Source organism: Chamaea fasciata, unplaced genomic scaffold (genome assembly GCF_029207755.1).
Source record: "Chamaea fasciata isolate MVZ Bird 193981 ecotype frontalis unplaced genomic scaffold, bChaFas1.0.hap1 SCAF_8, whole genome shotgun sequence".
NCBI classification, from domain to species: Eukaryota; Metazoa; Chordata; class Aves; order Passeriformes; family Sylviidae; genus Chamaea; species Chamaea fasciata.
Window position 1 is genome coordinate 20880934 of NW_027094093.1, and position 22956 is coordinate 20903889.

Sequence of the window (22956 nt, forward strand, 5' to 3'; positions counted from 1 at the left end):
ATCTGGAAGACAGCATACTACTAACACATCTTTACTGCACCTCTTTGCAAAAGTACATACAACATTTGGCTAGCTTAGCACCTTCCCAGCAACTGGAATGAGGTTTTGAGACTGGCAGCAGTGTATTTGGCACAGCAGCTTTACAGTATTCTGCTTCCAGCTGCAAGAATGGCAGTAGAGTCCAGCTCTGTAATGAAGACTGGAATGCTATCAACTTCCTAGTGCTGGAAGTAAGTGGCCTTTAATATAAATTTTGCCCAGATTAGTTCATGTAGTAATACTAACTGGCTCACTGGAACACCTTTTCACACTATTTCAGTGCTGATTTTCCATGCTGTTCTTTCGTGAACATCAATCTTGTGCCCTGCCTGCAGAGGAGCTGCACAGCATGGCAGGGAATCTTGTGTATTTCCTACCAAAGCACAGCATGGCCATGACTGGTGCATGCCAAAGGGGCCTCCCCACCTCTCCAGCCCGAGTACACGTCACTCAGCCCCCTGTTACATGCTGCATTAGCATACAGCCTGGCTGCTCCTTCACCACTGCCATCAAAGCCACTAGAAAGAGAGCATGAATTCAACAGCTCTCCTCTTCTGCCCCACGTTTTCTGCATCTTGACACAGGGGGTAGCCATTTCCTACTCTGAAGTGTGCAGTGCTTAATAGATTTTCAAAAATCCAACCAACCAAAACAAAACGAACTCACAAAAAAATTCAACATTTCCAAATTCAGAACATCTGAACTCCAAGAGCAGCAGCATGAACTTGTAACAAAAAATCTTACTGGAGTATATTTGCAAAACTCACTCTTAACTAGGTTTTCCTCTTTTTTCTTTTTCTTCTTCTAAAAATACAGGAACAGCCTTGTGGGAACTGAGCTAGCTGGGATGGCTCAGCCCAGGTAGCTTATGCAGAAACCATAAACCTGAGACCATGGGAGGCGGGATATGGAAATTAGGATGCTAATGGCATCATTCCAAAATAGGTCATGTCTCCAGTTCTGGTTCTCCATTGGTTTGGAACCTGCGACATATAAAGTCATGTCCCTATCCCATGTTCGGGATTGGAACTCTGCCCTCGGGTAACCTTACACACTGTTAGGTTAGCTCCATCCCCTGCTATTGGATGCTGCCCCTCAGACCATGCCGTCTCTGCCTTTGTTATTTTACCACCATTAAAGTTTTATTTTTTGGGCACTCCATCATTCCCGCTCCTCTGTTTTTGCCACACTCCCCCAGCACCCAGAATCACAGTGCCGACTGTGATACAGACTCTTCCAGTTTAACTGTTTAAGTACTGAAGGATGTGTGCACGTGTCCAAGTGGAGACAGGGAAGTGCAGATGCAAATTGTTGGTAAAAAATGGACCAAGTATTTCATACCTTGTTCCGGCCACAATTTTTGACAATAAGAGTACTACTTCTATGTGAAAAGATAAAAAAAAAGACTAACTTCAGGAGATTACAGTTTAGACACAAGATAAGTGAGTATTTTGGAGGTTTTCTGCAGAGTGGCAAACGTGGTAAAATTGTCTTCACCTTGTGGTCTGATATTAACTGTACAGCACAGAATTCTCTTCACACATGAACAAGCAATGCTGAAAATTGCTGGAAAAACCTAGCCTGGCAGAATCCTCAGCTCATCCGTTTGCAACTTGCTATAAAAAAAGCCAAACCAAATTTAAAAAAAAAAAAAAAGCCACAGTACTTCCTCCATGTTATCATCACTATCTTTCACAACCTAGACATCACAGGCAATATGCAATAAACTTTCTCATTACTATTTTTACCAGATGAGAACTTCCACTTCTATCTCCAAACCCCAAAGGATTCATGACAAATTGGCAAAACCTGGCTACCACTATAAAATGCAAAGATGTACTTCTAGCAATGTATCACACTTCCTCAAAAAATGGAGGTTACTTCCTACTTATTATCTCCATAGAATCGTAAACTACATACACAGGAAAAGGAGGTTTAAAATTAAAACAACTCAGGTTTGTCCACCTCGGTTGAAAACAAATTATTCTCAAGAAGACTCATAGAAAAGTTTCTATAATCCATTTAATTATCTGCTTTCTTAATACGTTGACAGTCTCATATTGACTGAAAGATACAATATCCTTTCCGCTCATTCATTTTGCTGGGTTAAGAATTGTCTGGATGGACAGGCCCAGAGAGCGAGGGTGAACGGTGCTGCATCCAGTTGGTGTCTGGTCATAAGTGATGTCCCTCAGAGATCAGTGTTGGGCCCAGCCCTGTTTAACATCTTTACTGATGCTCTTGATGAGGGGATTGAGTCTACCATCAGCAAATTTCCAAAGTTAGGTCAGGGTGTTGATCTGCTGGAGGGCAGGAAGGCCCCGTGGAGGGACCTGGTCAGGCTGGATCGATAGGCCAGACCAGGGGCATGAGAGTCAACATGACCAACTGCTGGGTCCTGCACTGGAGACACAACAACCCCATGCAGTGCTGCAGGCTGGGGGCAGAGCGGCTGGAACGTGGCCCAGTGGGAAAGGACCTGGGGATACTGGTGGACAGTGGCTGAGGGAGCTGGTGGTGTTTAGCCTGGAGAAGGCTCAGAGGGGACCTTATCACTGCCTGCAACTCCCTGGAAGGAAGGTGTAGTCAGGTGAGGGTCAGTCTCTTCTCCCAGGCAACCAGCAACAGAACAAGAGGTCACAGTCTTAACCTGTGCCATGGGAAGTTTAAGCTGGACATAAGGAAGAATTTCTTCGCAGAAAAGGTGATTAGATATTGGAGAGGACTGCCTAGGGAAGTGTTTAAGGAAAGACTGGTACTTGACACTCAGTGCCATGGTCTAGTTAACATGGTGGTGTTTGGTCATAGGTTGGATTCAATGATCTCAGAGATCTTTTCCAACCTAATTGATTCTGTGATTTCAAGTAATCAAAAGCAAGTATTCAACTTTCACTTGAATTGACCCTTTGCTACTTCTGATGTTAAAAATGGATTTCAGTATTAATTTGCAGAGGATTATTTATTTGTAAGTGTCACAATACTTTGTAATATTTTAATGCTATCTTTAAGATACTTCATAGCAGGAAAAAGGCCCTTTTCAATGATGAAAAATGAATCAGCATACTGACTAACATATGCTGCCAGAAATCATATATATACACCAACAAAATAAAAGAATAAGAGGAGTATATTTAGCCCACTAAGAAAATGTTTGTCATTTGTTCTGTTTTCTAGGCACAAGCAGGAAGTCATCCAATGGGAAAGAAGCAGAAACAGAAAAAAATGGTATTTTTCATTAATACTTATATCGAATACCAACTAATAACAAAACAAGTAATGTGGAAGGAATAAATAATGAAGAACTGGATTTTAAAAAAAGTTGCATGATAGAATATCCCAGGTTGGAAGGGACCCACAAGGATCACTGAGTCCAGTTGCTGCAGATAGTGGTTACGCATTCTTAACTGAAAATAATTCATTCTTTAAAACATGAAATTGCCTAGCAATGCTAAGTAATTTAATGGCATTTCTTGCTTGTCGAAAGTTTTTTACTGATATAGGTTTTGGCTTCTGCTTAAGGTAATTTAATATTCTACTTGAAATGGTTTGCGTGATATTTCAGTCACCTGCACATATGACTGATAAGGATACATTCACTAATACAATAAATAAAAGAAATTCTTTCATTTGCAGGTTGTTAACTTACAAAGTCAGTGCTGAAGCACGCTTTTTCTATCATAGACTTCCCTGGGAATAAGCCTGTATCTTCAAATACTATACAACACCTTACCTGCATCACCACCATAAATTTTTTTAACCAACTTTCTACCTGCCTTCCAACTCTTCACCTAGTCTACCTCCCACTCACATGCTCCCTTCTCAGCAGGGTCTCCAACCAAGGCTAATGAGTTTATCTCATTTCCACCGAGCTGGTGAATGCTGGCAGCAACTGACAGTGAATGCCGGACAGAAAATGCAAATCTGTAGTTCATGTAGAATACCTGAATCATTAGAGAACTTTAAAACTAGTGACAGCACAGTAGTTTTATTCAGTATCTTTCATGCTGTCATTATTAAGCAGTAGATATTTTTAGCCACCAAAAGCCAAATCCATCTGCAGCAGCAGCGTTTCCAAGGAGACAGAATAATTTAAACACATGTGGAACTACATCTCTGTTTTCATCAACTCCTCTCTGTTACTGGATCACTTCTGAGTCAGATTTCTCATTTGATGGGGGAAAGTGATTTGAATACATGGATTTGAGATTGCGATTTAACAGTTGAGCTTATGCTTTCAGATACATATCCATTACCTAAAAAATAACAAATGCTAGGATAGAACTCCACTATTTTCCAGTCAGTGTTATTTACCAGTGTTTACATTCCAATATAACAAAAAAAAAAAACCCCAAAAAACCCACAACCAACAACAACAAAAAAAACCCCCAAAACAAATGAACAAGAGATAGAGCTCACCAGTCTTTCAGAATAATTTTGTGAATCACTGACATTTGATGTAAATTACTGGGATTTTTTTTTTTTTTTTTTTTTAAAGCAAACATACCAGGCTCCATTTTCTAAAGAAACAGCTAGGAGGAAAGGACACCACTCCCAATGGTAAAGTACATAAGCGGACAGTGGACAAAGCTTCTTCCAGTCCTTTTTAGCACTCATAAGAGTTTTATTGACTTGTTCCAGTTTTTCTTTATGGCACAAATTTTAGTAATTGTAAGCCTGCTTTAAGGGAATTCTCTCAGTGAATGCAACAAAAAATGGATTCATGCATTTACTGATTTTCACCTCTGAAATCTATTAAAACTAAATTCCATCATTTTAGCTTTATAAATGTATTTTATAAATAGATATGCACTCAAATCAGTTATAATCACAGTTAATTTACATCAATTAATATTTTTGCTTCAAAACAGCAAACCAGGCTCCTGTATAACAATTATTTCCTACATGTAAAATGTAGAGGTAACTCAAGAGAGAGCTGACTCATTGAAATCCTTGCCCCAGTGAGGCAAATATCAAAATATCCTATTGTTTCAGTGGGGCTAGGACTTCTTACTGTATTCCTATATGCTCATATAATGTGACTTGATAAACAAATCTACTTTCTGAATCAAGCAATTCATTTGCTGCTTGCCATCTTCAGACTGTGTGAACTAACAGCTGCTGCTAACACAAACTCTGCAGAAGCAAGCTATTTCAATATTTATTAAAACTCATATGTAAATGCTGTAGGTACTACAAGATTTATCTGTCTTACACACATCATTATATATGTATCTTTTTTTCCTTTATGACAAAGATAATTTTATACCTGAGTCATCAATCACATTCAATCCAAACCTAACAATGCAAAATATCTACAAAATCCCTTTCAGTAGTTCTGAGGAGCCATTCTGACTGTTTGTTCACCACTAAATAAGACAGTTTCAGAAGCAGTTCATTTTCCTATCCAAACTCAAAGAAAGCATTTTTAGATCTTACAGCACTCTCTTCCTGTTGGTAGCATAGGCTGTATTCCCAACAGTGAGTATTTCCATCACACAAAATGACCTCTCTTCTTACAGCTTGCTGAGCAACTTCGGCATCAATGAGATGCAATGCGTATCCTGTCACATGAGAAAGCTGCCAGCATCAGGCATGCCTATGAGTTCACTCTTTATGGATCTCACATCCGTTGAAACCTCCAAGGCAGGAGAAATAATAACGGGAAAAACTGCTTCAGAGTCATTTGTGAGGAACAAGCAAGATGCTTGCATATGCATTTTTATATACAAGAAATGTTGTGGCAAGGATCAAGAACAGCTATTCATAACAGGAATTTCTTTCACCCTTACCTGGAAATCGGGTTTCTGTGTTTCAGCTCTGTCAGTGCAGAATGAAAGGTTTACTCCCCCTTTTTCCATCCATCACACAGCAGCCATCCAATAACTGAAGTCATCCTGGCACCCTCTGGAACATGCTCTCTCCCTTATTTCCCACTCCCCACCCCCATCTGCATGCTAGCAAAATGGGAAAACAGCAAGAAGAAAACAGAACAAAAAAGCACATCTAAAAACCAGCTTTAATAAGCTACTTAGTAGTCAGTGAGGACACTCGGTACTAAAAGGTAATGACAAAATTTAAAGACAAGGAAAAAAAGTCTATTAATAAACCTTCAGCTCCACTACTGAATAGGAATTCTCCCTTTCAGCTCCTTTTTGTAAGGAAAAAACAAGCAAACAGCTGTAGGAACACAGTTACTGCCTGTATACATTCTTTGAGACTGACTCAGCTATCCAGATCTTCAGTGAAGAGTGCTGCTGTGTATTTAGGAAAGCTTGTGATTATCAAAGTAACAGTGGTGCTTTTATACAAACAAGGATCTGAAATCTCAATGCAAATTAGAGTAATTCAGATAGATGCCAGGAATTTCCTGCAAAATATGTTTTCTTTCCATTTGAAGCAGTGTTTATAAAATATACCTCAAAAAGAATAATTAGTAGATACTTCTTCTTGAATGCTAGCTATGTAAAACACTACCTGTTTAACTGGTGCACATGCATTTATTTTACTGCACTTATAATACAGTAGCCAACCTTCAGTGTGCTGCATGAACTTCACACAAAACTTTCTAACTAAATAAGAATTCAAATGCAGAGAATGACTTGGTGAACAATTTTCAATTCATGTGTCTGAAATATACTCCTACTCTCCTTATAGCCTCTTAAATCCACTTTGAATTTTTTTTTTCCAAGATCAGAGAATTTTTATTTTCTACCTCTCTATATAAATCATGTAGGTATCAGCTCAGTTGAAGACAACAGCATCACATTTACTTTATGACAGTTTAATTACATTTAAAATCAAAATCAAACATGAGTCTTCTTAGCTAAGATATCATTTACTGCCATATCAAAGCACTTGTACTCCAGGATTTCCCCTTTAAAGAAAAACATTAAGCAGCAGAAGCTGACAAATACCTTTGTGTTTATAAATTTTTATCTTCAGCTATAGCTTTCCAATAAAATTAACTGTGAATTCCTCTAAATACGAGCATCTGTTCTCTTCAATGAATTATTGATCTTTAACCACAGCAAGACTATACCAATTAACATACTTCCTCTACAAAGTAATAGCTGATTTAGCTTCTAAAACATCAGCTGTCAGTCTTATCACAACAAACTGCCAGCAGATCCTGTGCATAATAACACTCAGATTCTGTCTTTACAAGTAAAGTAGGTGTCTTTTTAACCAAATTACCTCAGTTAAACATAAAGCCTCTTCTTAGATGCCTAGAAAAATGGAAATTCCTCCCTGCAAGCATTAAAAACTATTAGGTTTCAAATCCAAAAAATCAATACCATTTTCTTTAGTAGGGAAAAAAGGGAATACTGAGGGACACCTAAACAGACATTTTGCCCTGATAAGCAATACTGAAAAGGGAATACTGAGGAACACCTTAACAGACATTTTATCCTGATAAGTAATTGGCTGGAAGACTTCAGATTAATTTTCTTTTTGATCTGCAGAAAGAAATTTGGAGTTGAGTACCAACACTTCACCTTTCAACCAGCCTGAGTGCTGAGAGAAATGAACAGACCTATAGAACTGTAGTGCCACAAACAGACTTAATACTTTTAAAATATAGATGTAAGGTGCAACACTGTTCCATCCCCAAAACACTATCAGAATAGCTAGCCAAAAAAAAAAAAAAATGGGCAGTATAAACAAGTAAATCAGAATGCATTGCAAAATCTACTATGAAAATAGGAGAGTATTACCAACAAAAATCCCAATAGCTCTACAACAGTCACAGAATGAAGCAACTCTTAATACAGACAGACAGTGTTTCCAAAGTAAAAAACAAATAGCATTGCTACAAAAAGTGATTAGGATTAAGCGGGCTGCTGCTTCTGCCACGCTCCACGAGGGCTGCACAGCCTCCCTAGCAATGGGGTCTGTGCAGTCCCCACAACCTAACCTTGCCAGTTTCCTTGGATTTCTGTGTAACATCAGACAGTCCGGGAGAAACTTGCCACAGTTTGCACATCAAGAATTGAGTCAAGTTGTTTACATGATAAATGCATTTTAAATATATGAAATTCACTTCTGCAGGGTGCTGAGGACATTCTCCTGTGCAGGTGGGGGCGTTTGGCTGCCTACAAGGCCGGCCTACAGACACCACAGCTGGTAGTCCTGAGAGGAAGGCAGCAGCAGCCCCTGCCCACCCTTTGCCAGGACCCTCCCTTCAACTTCAGCCTCTTGCCCTTGGCCCCTTCTGGAGCTGTGCTCCCACTGCTGCAGCCCTGCTGGGACCCGGCCGGGCACCCCCCTGACCCCGCCCCGGAGGGCTGAGCCTCCGAGGGATCCCAGACCGGGAGCATCCTGCCATTCCAGCCTGGCAGCCCACCCCGGGCCAGAGCAGCTCCGCACTGCCGAGCTGCCCTCGGCTTCTTCTCACCTGCTCTTTCCAAGCCACCTGCTGCGCTGGCTGCTTCCCGGCAGAGCACCTGGACCTGACTGGCCCTTTCCAGAGCCAGCACCTGCTAAATCTTAGCAATGCTTTCCAGCTCCAAAGTGCCATTATTGGACTAATTAACCACATAAACACAGAGATGGAGTAAGGGAAACTGAATCCAGGTTTGTACCCAGTCCCTGCTGTGACTCAAGGAATTACTTTTTGTACTTGTATTTGTTTGGCTATTTCTCCTTTTTTTTTAAACTTACCTATACTTGGTACTCCATACAACACTTTTTTTTTTTTTTTCTCCAGAACTAATACATCGGAAAAAAGGAAAGCTTCACCAGAAAGCAGATTCCTGCAACAACTTCCTTCACTTTTCTTTGCCCTGATTATGTGTACTGCTACCAAAATATTTACTTCCATTTTCTCTGACTCTACAAAGAATGAAGTTTCTTTTGGTAATCCCTGTCTGATACAGTTCGACAGGAACACCTCATTCTGAAATAAACCCTCAGGCTGGGGTACTGGATAGCACCTTCTTCACCATCTTAGTTTCTCCTGAAATGTGAATCTTTCCAAGTAGGAGAGAAGGTAAGCAATGGCTGAGGGCAAAATGGTCTTGTTGATGTACAAAGCAGATTTCTACCATGGAAATTATTTCCAGTTTTGCTTATTTGCATACCAACTAAGTATAAGTCAGGTAAGCGCTGCCCAAAACCCAGAATTGACTTCTCCTAACTAAATAACAGTACAAAAGCCTTAAATATCACACTTCAAAAACAAGCTTCTCTTGAACCATAATCTACACTGCATGACTGAAAGGCAAAATAAACAAACCTGAAAAAGTTTATAAACCCGGTTTTTATTAGTGGTAAATAAAAATTCTTGGCTTTCAGCCTTATCTGCTCCAGCGATGGTGGCACAGCACAGTAATAGAAAAGAGGAGGTACTACCCCCTTTTGAAACGAACACAGACACAGACTGACAGCTAGGTCAGGGAAGAACACCACTTTTCACTGCTATGACACAGACACCTTATGAGATCTTTCTTAGTCAACACAGTTGAGTACCTGGACGATTAGTAAGGGCTCTTTTTCTGCTTATTCTGCACGCAAGAGTTTCGTCTTTTATTTATATTACTCCTCCTCTACTAATGCACTGACTTGATGACGCCTTTAAGGTTAATAAAACCTTCAGAAACACAAATGCATGGAGCCAAATATTATGAGCTTAAGCAGCTATACCACAATCAATTACAAACATCTAATTCAAACAGGAGAGGTGGAAAAACATTAAGAACAGGCATAATATCTAAATTCATTTCCTCCAAACATTTGATGCTTACCCAACTGTGGGCATCTCTCATTTTTTTCAAGAGTAAAACTAAAAATCACCTAGATTTAGATAAATTTTGCCCTGAGTATTATCAACCTAGTTTCAACCACATGCACAGTGTCTCAGTCCTCCTAATTTGGTTTTTCCTGGCAAGTTTCTGCTCTCTCTACCCTGCCCAGCTTCATTCATGAGTCTACAGCTACCCTATCTTCAGCCTCACCCACTGGTCATATTCATTTGTATTGGTCACTAAAAGCAGCCCTTAGTCTTTTACTTTTATTGGAGATGGTGGGGCTGTTCACACGATTACCAGAGATCACAAGGTTACACTGATATCTAGAAGTCACCCTTCTCCTGTATTGGATTTTGGATTTTGTGCCATATGCTACATGTATCCATGTGCCAACCAGTGATCAAAAGAGGCATCACATGGTGAATCAGCTCCTCAAGTACATTATACTGACAAAACATTTTTTCATAACAATTTCTGGTATAAAAAATTAACATTATTTTACATTTCTACCAATAGAAGTACTACATTTTTAAATACACTTGCACAAAATTTAATTCCAGAAGTTACTGAAGGAGCTTCTCCTCTACCCCATGCACACTTTTAAGAAAGGCCATGCACTGTTGCTATTGATAGTACTCACAGTTTTTCCCCAGTGCCGCTGATGCACAGCTCACCGGAACAGACAAGGAAAGATCATCCAAGGAAATCATATCCAGTTTGTAAGGACATGTGACTAACCAGTATTACCAGCCTTTCAATACAACCACTTCCTTGAGGCCATTCTCATGCCTGTTCCATGCATGGTTTTGTCCTAGTGTGTTTGTTTTTAATACCATAATTGGCTCTTTAAAGAAAAATCACCATTGTACATGAAAAAAACATAAGTTATGTATCACATAAAGATTAAAGATCTTTAATCACAAAAGATGATGAGTAGGGCATTAAGATACTGAATGAATAGTAAGCAAATTTAAAGCTTGTAAATGGCAGAACTGTTAAAAAAGAAAGAAAAAATTATATGAAAGACCAGTTGCTTTTTTAGAAATTCAGAGTGTCCCTAATTTCTCTCCTTGTAAAATGAAAGGTCATTATTTACCTTTTTGCTCCATCATAGCTAAGGTGGAATTCAAAATGTACATAATTTTGCTGATAAATTAAAATGTTCTCATTCCCCAAGCGACAGGAACTTCAGCTGCTCCAAAGAAAGCAGTGTTCTGCAAAAATCGACCTGTGTCTTCATGTACAGATCTGAAAAAGCATTCTAGAAGAGAACACTCAGTTGGCAGGGAACAAGAGTCTATTTCCAAATCAATCTTGTAAACAAGAAAACCTACCTATCCCTGCACACAAGTGAGTAGCCCAATATTAGTGTTATGCCCCATTTCATCCAATATCAACCAGGAGAAATGGCAGACCCTTGCTTAGCATTATCCTCCCAATGTTATTTTATAGCTTGTTCATTATGTTATATCTCTGAAAGATGCAGGTGTCAATATCAGCACTTTCAGGCCAAGAAAAAACAGTATCCAAGCCTCTCATTTTCTTAGGAACTGCTCTCAACTACAATAAACAAGTACATGTCTATCCCCTGTAGAAGAGAAAATCCTATTACAGTAAGAGTTCACCCACAGAAAAGAGACCAGTGCTTTGGATTTCCAGTGCATAGAGCTGACTGTACCCTGAAAAGCTCATAAATTCAGATATCCTACAGTGCCAGTATGCCCATTTCAGCAAGGTAGGACCCCAGTGAAATGCAGGATGACTGATCTTTACATGTTTTGCAGATACAAATTCTACTGGCCATGTTAAAAACATAGTAAGCATTACTTTAAAAGTTATGGAGGCAGAGAGACATCAAATGGATTTCCTGACTTGCAAATGCCTCTTTAATCACCTTCAGTGCAGCAGCAGGCCTCCAAGAAAACGCTTAGCAGAATCACGAACTTTGCAGGAGCCATACCAACAGAACATCAGGGTTGGCAGTGAAAAGCAGGGTAGTCAAAAGCAACAACCAGGAACTAATTTAAAAAGCTTTCTCAAGACATGTCAAACAAGAAAAGACAAAAAAAAATTGTCACTGGGCAGAGAGAGCTCTTTTCAGACAGATCAGCTTCTGAAGAGAGGCTCTGGAAGAATCCCAAAGTTGTCATTAAAACCAAAAAGCCTCACTTCTTACACAAACTGTTAAGCCTCAGGCCAGGAACGATTTTCAAAGCAGTGACAGAGTCTGCTTTATTTTGCATCATTGTGAATAGATAATAATTTTTGGTGAAGTTATTGAGCAATAGAAGATGGAGAACAGGCTTTCCTTCAGTGTTCAGACACACAAAATCAAAGTGATATGCAATAAGAAGTCATTCAAGCTCTCCTTTATTTAGAACAAGTGTTTATATTCAGTGTGTCTGTAAGGGAGAGGTGCAGACAATGGTCTCCATAGTATTTCTACTGTACCACTTACAGATCTTCTTATACAAACTCAATGGAAAATTGTCTGAAAAATCTGTCCAGTCGGGTAGCTGTATCCCATGATGAGAGATGCAGTGCTTAAATGTAACTGGAGGGACTCTGGGGCAGAAGAAATCTGCCTTTGATGATCAGATGGTTCCTACCTCATAGGTAGGTGGTATGATGAAACAAAGATGGCACCAAAGATGATATCCTTATACAGTTACATGAAATAGGGAAAATACTGAAGGCTGGCCATCAGACAGTCCCTTCAGTCTCTCTGCTGCATAATGAATATGTAGAAATACAGTGTACAGCACAAGTCAAAAACTTGTCTTTGTAAACAAGCTAACTTCTCTTATCTATTACTACAACCATTGGCACTTCCCTGAGGGTAACCTGGTACAGTTCTATAAAAGGCCTCACTTGTAAATAGATTAAGTATAAAAGGGTAAAGGGTATCATCCACTCAATGTTACGGATTAAAATATAATAGGAAAAGTTCAATATAAACTGCAAGATACAGGAAAGCCATTTCAAATATTTCCATATATCACATGAATGACTATTTTGCAATTTTAACCTACTAATGTACAGTTTTCACCAAACGCTTTCACAAGCAACACAAAAAGTATCCATTTTGGAACAATTTAAATTGCTAAATGAATGCTGATCACTCTATACAGACTGAAAAGATAAGCTCCCTAATCATTTATTAATAAAACTACACTAAATATGAATTTAAATCTGTTCTAAAAATTGAGTTTTTAATAATTTTTTTTAGTCCATTGTTTTAAAAAAATATTAGTGAGAGGCAAGAAATTCAAGATATTCTAATAAATATTATATTTCATTCTAGGGATACAATACGATAAGAGAACAGAAAACCAGGCAATTTTAGCTATATTCATGCGGCTTTCTCTCCTCTCTGACTGATATTTACAGACTTGATCTTTACCACCTCTTAAGGAAAACAATAGTTTTGATAATAATTAAGTGAATGTATTCATTTTACAGATAATGTATAGGTATAAAAAACTATAATTTTTCCACATGTTAATAGGAATTTATGTCACACCCAGGATCAGCAGCAGTATGAGTAGTCTTTCATCAGTACTAGATCAGAAGCTGACAAGAAATCCTGATAGGGATCAATTTAGGAGCTATTCTAAGTCTTAAATAATCTTCATTAAGTAGAAAAGATGATAGTAATTTTATTTTAATATCAGCATTTTTATCAGACTGTTACTTTAAAAAAAGGCTTAAGTAATTACTTTTATTCGCTAGTTGTTCCTAAACGTAATCCACATTGCATTCTGGATACAAAAGTGGGAATTTTCTTTAAAATCCCTCTTCATAAGAGAGGTACCACAATCAAAGAACTCAGCAAGAGCATCAGTTTGGTGCAATCACGCACTGACACCTAGTGAATGCTTGCAGTTAAGAAATCCTGTTATCTCCTCATCGCCGGTGTCCAACAAATGTTACCAACACACTCACACTGACAAGATGCTTCAAATACATCGTTTCCCTTATTCCAATTAGGGGGATGTCAGCATGTGGGGAATTGCTTGTACACGAGCACGACAAGACACATGAAGTATCTGACCAGCTCAAAAACATGTCCCTGTAAATGAGTCCGTACCTTGTTTTATTTTTCATGCATCATGGCAGCCTAGCGACTAGTGCTCAGTCTGGCAGTGAGAACAAGCAGACAGACAAGTTCTTCAAGACGAGATGGATTTTGCAAACCCCCAACTCCACTCAGGGTGTCAGCTGGCTCCACACACAGCACAATTGTTTTCTTTCCATTATGCAGCAGATGGTGCTGGAGATGATCTGAAAAGCCCTTAAACGTGAACGGCACATGCAGAGAAACAGTGGAGACTGCAACCAGAGGATTTATAGCCGAGAACAATCTGGGGTCAGTGATTATGTCATCACATTGTCACTCCTAATGTGTTTCAACAGAGATGCAGAAGCTAGCCGTTCGATCCATTCATCGAGCTCCATGCAGAATAACCAGTCTCACATCCTCACCAGAAACAGAGTTCCTCACATTGTTACTCAACTCCTCTTACTCTTTATAATTGCATTTAAGGGATCCCTTTTCCCAAACTTTTTGCATTTTTTCAGCCTAAAACCCAAGGTAGCAATCATCTGTTCTCAAGAATTCTCAGGGAGCACTGGACAAATTTTTCAGTGAAAATCTGCACTGCCTAGTATTACAAGCAAAGCCAGAAAAACAAATGCCAAAATAAGCCTTTAAGCTCTTACAAGTGAGTTGAGGTTGTGTTGGAAGGCAGGGGAGGAGGGGCAATGCAATACATTTGCCAGATGCTATCCATCACCATAAATCTTTTCAGAACCGTGTTCAAAATTCCAGTTTTCACAGCCCGAGTTTCTTGAATTTCCAAAGAAAACGTTCCAGATTCACATACAGCATTATGAATTATATACCTCTGTAGCCTGTAAGCATTTTTCCAATATTAGGTCTGAATTTACTTTGGTGAGAGTTAGTTGGAAGAAAAAGTTAAAATTAGTTATTCCAGAACTTCTAGCTTCACTTGAAAAAATTATGTGTATCCAGGGTATTCATGCTTGGCTCTGGGTGCTAGGCTCAATTTCTCTCTCATGTATATGCAAGTTGTTACAGCTATGACATACACAGGCAATAGCAGTAGTGAAAAGTCTTTAACAAATGGATATTTGGATGAAGTTATTACTAAATACTAGGTTGCTTTTTCCTGTATGATCCTTCTCCAGCAGAACTTCATGTCCTTGCATGAGTAGCTCCAGCTGTAGTGGTCAAAGTGTTTTTTTCTTTTCATGATTCCATAATAATCCCACATCTGTGTGTGGTGACAGTGGCAGTGGGAAACAGAGCCCAAGCCATGAAGACCAGCAGGCCACTGGCAGCTGCTCTTACTTTCCAAATTTGTTTTTAATACATCTGTAAATTACCTATCACACATCATGAGGATAAATTTCTCAGATGCACTATTAAGAGGCTTTTCAAACATTAAATTGTCTAGTTTACCTGTGCTGTTCATTTCAGCAACTGTATAATTCCCATTTTCTTTCTTACCAGTTACAAAACAAAACAACCCAAACTAAACTGTGGGGTTAGGGTGGGAACTTGACACATCTGAACAACTGGCTTCTTATTTTGCAGTGAGTACTCAGAAGGAAAAACAATGAAACAGAAAATCTATCTAACTTAGAAAAAATTACCCAAGCAGAGTTACTCTGTCAAGGCTTATCCTTTAGCTATTTAGTTCAGGATACACCCTGAACATCCCATTCCACTTGTGCTCATCTGAGATGGTGAGGGACAGACACTGAAAAATACACAAAATTACTGCCACTGTTAATAAATTTCAGTCTGTGAATCAGGTGCAGCATTTTGAGATCCTTCACTTTAAAAAATCTAGTGTATGTCTGTTAAAGAAGTAAATATTTTATGATTGCATCTTGGAAACAAGTTCCAGCCAACGTAAACATTAGCAGGAGCATGGCAAATCCTGAGCAACTAAACTCTCATTACTTTTTATAAGCCTATAGAATGTTCACAAATACATAAGCATATAAATTTCTAGGTATATAGTGCCCTCCTGCTTGTGGAGACATATCTGGAAGACATTTTTCTATTCTATCATGACAGTAAGGCTTGACAATTTTTTCAAAATTTCTTATACTATGTAAAAAATGAGAACAGGTAACTGTATTCTTGTCAAGTAGGAATTCACACTGAGGTGTAAATACACTGGCAAAACAGAGATGATTAAGGGGAGGAACCTGAGGGGGAACAGCAGAGTGTCTGATCAGCTTCCAATGATCAAAATTTCTTCTATAATAAAGAATAGTTATACTCCCTCAAAGCAGTATCCTGCTTGGCAGTTCAAAAATCCTTGTTGCCATGGGAACTGCAAAAGAAGCCAGTCGTGACATAGCAAGGCTATAACAGAAACAAGTCTGCTGTGAAATGACCAACAGTCCTGGGTTTTGTATAAAAAATGCTTGAGTATTTTCAACATGAAAACAAAATGCTGCCTCAAATCTTATTTCCAAATCCTCCTTCCACAAATATCTTGCAAATTTTCACTAAATCCTGATCATATATACAGACACTGTTCATACAAAATGAGGTAAATTTGTATTTCATATCGACTATATTCAGTGCAAAAATACCTACTCCCATATGTGTCTTTTCCAGACATATTTGGTACAAAGCATACATTAGTGATTTACATTACTGTACTCTGTGTAGAGGGACTGAGCAAACAGATCTCAAAAAAAAAAAAAAAAAACCAGAAGAGACTAAAGACTAAAGCATACACACAAAAAAAATACTGCATAACATATAAAGGAAGACTCCTAATGCAATTAATATATAAAACAATATTTCAAGGGTATACATGCAATTTGCCCTTTGTATCTGTTCCCACCAGGTGACAAAAACCAGTGCTTGATTACTAAAACAGAACATCATGCCTTTTGAGAAGGCTGTTGGCACTTCAAAGCAAAGTGAAAAGCAGTGTCAAACCCAGAGTCATGCAGTTCCCACTTGAACACAAACAGTTTGCAGAAGTGTGAATAAAAAACCCCAACAGGCTGATCAAAGGATCCATGTAATAACATGGAACTCATACTCTCAAACATAACCCTTTCAGCACCCCATTATAATCTTATCGAGACACTAGATTTATTTTCCTGTCAAATACCTGTGTGATACATAATGTCTTGACAACACCACATGGGAAGTACTGCACTGAAATGATATGACCTTTAGGTGCTGATTTGTAACGGAATAATGAAGTTGGGGAGAACCCTGAAGAAAACAGTTACCTGCAAAAACTGCTTTTATATGTCAAAGCAGTCTCATATATGTTTAAAATAGCTTTTATCGTTGTAACTACTTAAGTATCACATTATGACTAATTTAAAAAGAATCCTAGGAAACTAGGTACAAGTCTTATCTTCAGACTGGCTCATGGTTCCAGGTTGCTTTGCGGAACCATCAATTAGGAAATACATTCTTTTTTATCTGTTCTAACAACACTTGCTTATCAGACAGCCCATTATACAGAATGTATTATCACTGAAACCAATTAGTTTGGATTACCTTCATTTCATCCCCCACTCTGGAGGGCAGATAAGAGCAGCTATCTCCATTTTGGCCATGCCCACTCTCCTTTTTGACCTAGGCTCACACTCTGGCACAGAACTGTACAGGTCTTGCAAAATGCTTGGACTAATCATCATGTAAATGAGAATACTGAGAGTAATGGAAGGCATTCCCAACAGAGAGGGTAGTTGCCTGGGAAATGGGAAATGCAACAGACTTTTCTGTTTTACCTGTCAAAGCCACAGAGCAAACAGGATGAAGGAGATGGAGAGCACCAATACCTGCATCTTTATTGAGGTCTGCAAAAGTATTTAAATTGGCCTCAAGAAGTCAAAAGATTCACCCAAAGTGAACCAGTTTAGTGAGAAAACCTTTTAGAGGTAAAATTTTACTTTCAGAATAGTGCAGCATTATTCACTTGACGAGTTTTTAGAATTAACAAAAATATAAGCTTCCTTAAATGGGTTGTGGGGTAAGAAAGTAACTAATACGGTACAATGATGCATACTAGAAACAGCAAAAAACAAAGAAAAATATTAAATCTTCTAGATCATTTTACATGCACGTATCGGTCCTTCACTTAACACTGCATCTATTTGATGAATCCTTTTTCCAATAACAAAAATGCTCTATTTTTCTCAGATTCATATACACATTAGGAAGATGTCTTCACTGCCAGAGCCATCTGTGAGAGACTGAAAAGCCTGTTGTCTGGAGACACTCTGGAGTGCATGTGTGAGGGGGCAGGAGCAGGTCAGGCCTTGCCCTGGTGAGGCAGTGCCCTGCTCCACACCCCCCACCCTAGAGCCTGTATCCCAGCCCTGCTATGGCTGCCAATTCCGGGCACAGGGGAGGCAATGCTCCACACCCCACCTCTGCAGCCCCTAACCCAGCTCCTAAGCTGCCCAAATGACCAAAAGTCCCACCTGGGGGAAGGGCCCAGGAAGGCCAAGGGGTATTTAAGACCAAACACAAAGCAATCAGATGTCTTGACCCTACTTCCTCTTGGAAATTTTATCTAAATATCACTGGAATCCAGGAGTTGGTACTGATATGTGTCCTTTTCTGTATCTCTTCTGTCTGTCTGTCTTTCTTTCTTCTTCTAATTCCATCTTCTTGGAATTTTTGAGAACTTAAAATTGAACTAGCTTAAAGTTTGCTAACTTGAATAGGCCAAGCAAACTCTTTGAGAAGTATTTCATGTTAAATGAATGCTACATTAAACCCTCTTCCAAGTTTCTTTGATTTTCTGAAGCTGCCAATAAAGTTTTTTGTTGTTTTGATCTCTTGAGAATACCTTGTCAGTGTTTCTCCTGTGGGGCTAACTTAGAATACATGAACAACTGTAAGCGCTCTTCAATGGCTCCCTGAGCGAGTAGCTTGGGGCCTTTACAGCATCCAAACCTTTTTATTCCCTGGCTCATCATTTCTCTAAATTAATGTGCTGGATTTGCCTGGGAGACAGCTAAATTTCTCCACAGCAGCTGGTATGGTGCTGTGTTTTAGATTTGTGCTGGACACAGTGTCGGTAATTCCAGGATGTTTTTGTCGCTGCTGAGCAGTGCTCACACACAGTCAAGGTCTTTCCTGCACCCCACACGGCCCTGCCAGTGAGGAGAATGGGGGTGCACAAGGAGCTGGGAGGGGACACAGCCAGGACAGCTGCCCCCAGCTGACCGCAGGGATACCCCACACCATATGGTCTCATGCTCAGTGTACAAACTTGGGGGAGAGGGGATGTTTGGAGCGACAATGTTTGTCTTCCCAAGTCACTGTTACATGTGGTGGAGGCCTGGCTGTCCTGGAGATGGCCGAACACCTTCCCATGGCCTGCCCGTGGGAACTGCTGGATGAATGCCTTGTTTGGCTTTGTTTGTGTGCACAGCTTTTCCTTCACCTACTGAACTGCCTTTACCTCAACCCATGAGTTTTTGCACTTTTATTCTTCTGATTGTCTCCCCCATCCTGCTGCTGGAGTGAGCGAACAGCTGTGCAGCATTCAGTTGCCAGCTGGGATTAAACCAAAACCATCAGTCACCAGCAAACACCTGTAGAAGATTCCCCTATAAAAAGTAAACCAAATCACAGTTCAGCCCCATTCACCCTGCCTTCACTTTGAACAAATAGACTGATGTAGTACATGCGTGCAGTAACATCTGTCTGTGGTTAAAGCAAGCTGTGCTACCAGTGTGACAGTGCCAAACAAGGCTGTCTGCTGATCTGTAGTGTCTCTACAAGGCCATTTGTTTCCAAAATGTAACAATTTACAAGAGTGAATGTGTGTTGTAACACACATTACAACCTCCTGCAGTTGCTCATTGCATATTCCCTCCACAGCCGTTGCGATGCAATCACAGAGGCAGGAAATAATTTTAAAATGTCATTAGAACAACCTCACAGAGATAAAAATCTAAACATTAAGACACAAGACCTACCACAAAGATAAATTCACAGCAAGTTAACGGTGCATGCTGCAAACACCCAAGTAAGCATCCCCACAGAGTGAACAAACCAGTCTACATTCAAGTGCTTTATATTCCATATATACTATCGAACTCAAAAAAGATTCCTCAAGGTTCTACCAAACATTGAAGAAAATTCTATTTATTTCATAGTAAAAGCTAAATAGACCTAAAAAGCTTTATGATGTGTAAGACTTTAAAATAAAGCAGGCTTAGTCACAAACTATCCACATTTTCTCATTTTGCTGCACTTAATTGCACTCTCTAAAACAAATTATGATGAGATTTTTAGTGTCTAGTGAGGGATGTTGCTGAGCTAACCTGAACTACTGTTCAAACAATAAACATGAAAATAACATTGAAACAATAGCCACAGATAAGAACAGGCATACAAAAGGGGCAGACCTTTCCTCATAGTCAATTTTTAAAACCTGTATTTTAGAGATTACTTTAGCCTGCTTTCCTCTGCCAAGACTAAAAAGCACCTAAGTTGTTCTGGAGTCACTCTAGGGTATGTCACTCCAGCACCTTCGCCCTTGGGTCTTTATTTACGTTGCCACTTTTCAGGGTAAATACACTGAAATTTACAAATCCCTCAGAGCTTTGTTTTGTACACATACACTACGCAAAAGTCCATTCTCCAATTTGCACACTGACAAAGTAAGGGTGACTAACGTGGATGTGAAATCTTTCGTGGCAGACTTTTGTTAGCAGTCTTTCCCCAGTAAAACATCCTCATTCAGAACACTGCAATATTATGGTGAGTATAATTACCCGTTAAGTGTGAAAGAACATGGGAAACTGAGCATGTTTTGCAGCCTGAAGCAATCTGTTCATTATTTAGCTCTATTAGCCTGGGTCAGCCACTGCCTCTCACAACTGTTTGTCTTCCTGTCTACTTAGACGAGAAGATGCTTCAGACAAAGAATGAACTGGAGGTATCTCGTTGCTCCAGTTTGCTGCGCTGAGCGGATAGAGAACATAGTTTCTCACACAGGACTAGCACAGTCCTGCAGCACCACAGGATCAATCCAGAAGCACAGAGCACACAGAAACTCCCTGAGACGTTTCCCATGTATTCCGCTGTGCCGGGGACAGCTGGGGCCAGCGCAGCTCTGTCCGTGCCGTGGGCGCAGCGAGGCGGCCGGGCCCGGGCGCTGGGGGCCGGCACCCCCGGCCGGCGCGGCCCAGCCGGGCAGATGCGCACACCCCGAGGGGCTCCGAGCCCGGGGGCGCAGCTGGGAATGAAAGTGCTGGGCCAGTGGCAGCACCGAGGGACAGCCACAACCCAGGGAACCCTAAAGGGGTGCCGCAGGCCACCTCACCTCGCATCCCTTTACGCCTCAGGTGTCACGAACGCCAGGAGAGACAGGCGGTGTTACAGGCGAGGATCCAGTAAGTCTGGGTTTCGGGGACAGCCGCTCTCTCTGGGTGACTCGCAAACGCAGATGCCAGCGGGGCTTGTTTTCCTCACCCAGATCTCCCAGTTCCTGGGCTGGCAGCGGGTGCGCCGGGCTCCGCCGCCGCCTCTGCGCTTGCAAACACGCACTGCGCTTGCGGCTCCCCACCTGAGCCGCCGGTATTCCAGCGCTTCCTGGCGCCTCCCGGGCTCGCCAGCCGCCCCGCGCCGGCGGCCGCCACCAACAGGGACGCCGAGCGCCCGCCCTCCATCGCCGGCAGAGAGCGCGGCGAGCGGCGCTTCCCCGGCTCCGGGGCGGGGTAACCCCGAGCGGCTCCCGCGGGCCGCTCCGCCCTCCCCGGGCCGCCCCGGGGAGCTGCTCGGCCCCCGCCTCCCGCCCGGGGCTGGCGGTGCCCGGGCAGCGGCCGCGCCCCGGCCGTGCCCCTCACCGGCGCGCCGGGCCCCGCCGAGCCGGGCCCCGCCGAGCCGGGCCCCGGGAGCGCTCCGCGGGCGCGGGGCCGGGGCAGCAGCCGGCGCTCCGAGCGCTCCGGGCCGCACAGCCCGCGGGGGACGCCGTGGGGACACGCCCGGGCATCGCCGGTGTCCGGTGTGTCTCCGGTACAGCTACAGATCTGTTAACAAGACAAACAAAGGGAGGGGTACTCGGGCAAAACCACAGCTGCTTGTTGTTTGAGGCGTTTGAATTTCTTTCTTTGTGCTAGTCTTCTGGTAAGCACAAACCCCTCTCAGACATACACTGATTCTTTCCAGTCTAAGTCAGACAAATATATTATGTACCTGCGATTTTTTCAAGACCTTTCCCTCTACAAAACCAACCAAACCAACATAAAACTTGTCCTTTAATTACAATTTTTGGATTTTGGATTTTTTGTATTTTGGATTCTCTCATCTCTCCCTACCTTACACCCTGCCCTGACAATTGTTTTTTTACAGGTGAGGTGAAAAATCTAACTGAAACACTGCAGCCTAAGAGCTTGCTACATGAGAGTAGCAATACTAATTTTTAGGGTAAACAACCTCCAGGGACCATCGGTGGTTGAAAATCGTGGAGAGAACGGATGAAAGGCACACACCACCCTACTGCTCCATTTGCAAGTGTTTCTCCTGGGTTCCCAAAAGTCCGAGTTCCTCATCACACAGATCCCTGGGTACATCTGGTTTTCCCAATACTCGTCAGAGGATCTGATGGAGAGAGCATATCTGCACATCTGTGATGATTATTAGAGTTTGTGCTTTTAATTTGTTCAGGGTAACCTTCGTGGCATTACTTTAAATTTACAACAGGGAAAAGTTCTTTTTAAAAATAACACTCAAATATGATTGCTATCTAAAAATTTGGCTCTCATGTCTTAGCACAAATTCATAAATTATATGTATAAAATAACGAGATAAATAATTTTCTCTTTATTACACAAAGATATTTCTTCACTTCAAATCTAAAATATAATTGAAATGATACATACATTGCAGCCGTGGTAGCTAGATACTTTCTTTAATATCTGTTTTTCGAGTTGTCTCAGAATACCTGATATGAAAAAGGGATTGAAGCATCATGAGCTCTTAGAAATTATCCTACTAGGATCATGAACAGGATTAATAACCTCAAGAGTATAAGTGCAAATCATGTTTAAGATCTTTAAGAAAGCATACAGCTTCAATTTTTTGTTTTTACTTTTCACAAATCTATTTCTAACACTTTATATATTCATATTTTAT

At 40.8% G+C, this 22956-nt stretch overlaps 1 protein-coding gene across 3 annotated transcripts in view; it reads right to left on the minus strand.

Annotated features, from left to right (window-relative positions):
* The window catches only part of CSRNP3 (cysteine and serine rich nuclear protein 3), a 96559-nt gene extending 75080 nt beyond the window's left edge, over positions 1-21479 (minus strand). Inside the window, exon 1 of one of the 3 annotated variants that reach the window (XM_066190020.1) lies at positions 21146-21479. The gene's annotated coding sequence lies outside the window, so the exon portion shown is untranslated. Of the gene's footprint in view, positions 1-5475; positions 5531-5828; positions 5891-21145 lie in introns of those variants that run through there. The other 2 variants (XM_066190019.1, XM_066190021.1) reach the window with 2 other exon arrangements.
* Between the last annotated feature and the right edge of the window lie 1477 nt (positions 21480-22956).